The sequence below is a fragment of the Hyla sarda genome, chromosome 4, assembly GCF_029499605.1.
Source record: "Hyla sarda isolate aHylSar1 chromosome 4, aHylSar1.hap1, whole genome shotgun sequence".
Lineage (NCBI taxonomy): Eukaryota > Metazoa > Chordata > Amphibia > Anura > Hylidae > Hyla > Hyla sarda.
In genome coordinates, this window is record NC_079192.1 from 407,943,556 (window position 1) to 407,946,776 (window position 3,221).

Below are 3,221 nucleotides of genomic sequence, written 5' to 3' on the forward strand. Positions count from 1 at the left end.
GGGTCACATTGAATAACCTATTGCTTATTTCCATGCAGCATTTTGTACCATCTTTAGACTCAGACGTCTTTCGCTGACACTATGACTCAGGATCTGTATCCACAGAGATATCTGTCTAGTGAAGATATATATAACGTCTTATAATGACTTCCCTTCAGCTCCAGGGCCTCAGATTAATCTCAGTAGACCATGTATTTTATATAATCCCGTCATGGCGATGTCCACCTGTACATTCAGTGTGACAATCCCCTCCTGATACCTGTCACATCTATCTGTCCTGAGATGTCACCTGTCCAGGGACATGTCAGTCATGTCACCCCTCAGGACTGTCTACGTTATCACTATGTCCTATATCATTTCAGCTTACTGTCCCCCCTCTCCTGCCTCTTCTTCATGTGACCCCATCATTTTTAGGGTCAGGGTGACTCTAGAAATGGCGCATGAATCTTGTGCAGATCAAAGCATCTGAGGAGATCTGTGAAATCCCTTGTTAATGGCCTCACTCCGGGGGTCCGCAGCTTGTTACATGGGATTATTTTTGGACAGGGGTATATTCCAGCATCTCGTGATAGGCGCTCACGTGGGCAGTCACTCCACAGGAACATGGCTGACCTCCCACACCAGCTTAATGTGTGACCCGCTGTCTGACACCCTGCAATGATCCTTCATCGTCTCTCATGGTACTTTGTCATATTCCAATTGTCCATCAAGGAAAGCGATTATATCTTTAATATTTCCCAAATCTGGTCATCATACAACAGGGTATACACAGAATTCCAATGTACAAGAATATAACTACTATAATACTGCCACTTTGTACAAGAATATAATTACTATAATACAGCTCCTATATACAAGAATATATCTACTATAATACTTCTCCCTATATACAAGAATATAACTACTATAATACTGCCCCCTATATACAGGAATATAACTACTATAATACTGCTATATACAAGAATATAACTACTATAATACTGCTCCTATATACAAGAATATAACTACTATAATACTGCCCCTATATACAAGAATATAACTACTATAATACTGCCTCCTATATACAAGAATATAACTACTATAATACTGCTCCTATATACAAGAATATAACTACTATAATGCTGCTCCTATATACAGGAATATATTTACTATAATGCTGCTCCTATATACAAGAATATAACTACTATAATACTGCTCCTATATACAGGAATATAACTATCTATAATACTGCCTCCTATATACAAGAATATAACTACTATAATACTGCTCCTATATACAAGAATATAACTACTATAATACTGCTCCTATCTACAAGAATATATCTACTATAATACTGCTCCTATATACAAGAATATAACTACTATAATACTGCTCCTATATACAGGAATATAACTATCTATAATACTGCCTCCTATATACAAGAATATAACTACTATAATACTGCTCCTATATACAAGAATATAACTACTATAATACTGCTCCTAACTTCAAGAATATATCTACTATAATACTGCTCCTATATACAAGAATATAACTACTATAATACTGCTCCTATATACAAGAATATAACTACTATAATACTGCCTCCTATATACAAGAATATAACTACTATAATACTGCTCCTATATACAAGAATATATCTACTATAATACTGCTCCTATATACAAGAATATAACTACTATAATACTGCTCCTATATACATGAATATAACTACTATAATACTGCTCCTATATACAAGAATATAACTACTATAATACTGCTCCTATATACAAGAATATAACTACTATAATATTGCCTCCTATATACAAGAATATAACTACTATAATACTGCTCCTATATACAAGAATATAACTACTATAATACTGCCCCCTATATACAAGAATATAACTACTATAATACTGCCCCCTATGTACAAGAATATAACTACTATAATACTGTCTCCTATATACAAGAATATAACTACTATAATACTGCTCCTATATACAAGACTATAACTACTATAATACTGCTCCTATATACAAGAATATAACTACTATAATGCTGCTCCTATATACAAGAATATAACTACTATAATACTGCTCCTATATACAAGAATATAACTACTATAATACTGCTCCTATATACAAGAATATAACTACTATAATACTGCCTCCTATATACAAGAATATAACTACTATAATACTGCATCCTATATACAAGAATATAACTACTATAATACTGCTCCTATATACAAGAATATAACTACTATAATACTGCTCCTATATACAAGAATATAACTACTATAATACTGGCCCCTATATACAAGAATATAACTACTATAATACTGCCCCCTATATACAAGAATATAACTACTATAATACTGCTCCTATATACAAGAATATAACTACTATAATACTGCTCCTAAATACAAGAATATAACTACTATAATACTGCTCCTATATACAAGAATATAACTACTATAATACTGCTCCTATATACAAGACTATAACTATCTATTGTTGGGGATATATATATGGCAGTATGTGCTTCTATGATTGACAGGTCAGTGGGGCTGGTGTTCTTGCGGTATATATTGCGCTGTAGCGGCTGCTCCGGGTTATGGTGGTGAATACAGTCAGGTTGGTGTCGGAGCGGAGGACGTGATGGAGGATATCCGTGAAACAATAAAAACATTTCATGTCCAGAATTAGAACGCCGAGGTTACTGCCTGCGCGAGGCTTCCGCTCCCAACATTTTCCTCAGCAGAAAAACTTTTATTAGGTTTTTTATGTTTTTTATTTTCCTTTTTTTTTAATATATAAACTGGAAAAAAAACTCAAACTCCAAAATCTAACACAGAAATATAATATCCCACCATAATGAAGAATAGAGCCGAGGTGGTCTTCAAACTATGGGCCTCCAGATGTTGCAAAACTACAACTCCCAAGCATGCTGGGAGTTGTAGTTTTGCAACATCTGGAGGGCCACATTATTTGTGAACTAAATACATCCTCCTCTCTTCTGAAGGTTTGTTACAGTGTATCAGTATAGATAATGGGGAAGATTTCTCAAAACCTGTGCAGAGGAAAAGTTGCCCAGTTGCCCATAGCAACCAATCAGATCACTGCTTTCATTTTTGAAAAAAAGGCCTCTGCAAAATGAAAGAAGTGATCTGATTGGTTGCTATGGGCAACTGGGCAACTTTTCCTCTGCACAGGTTTTGATAAATCTCCGCCAATCTG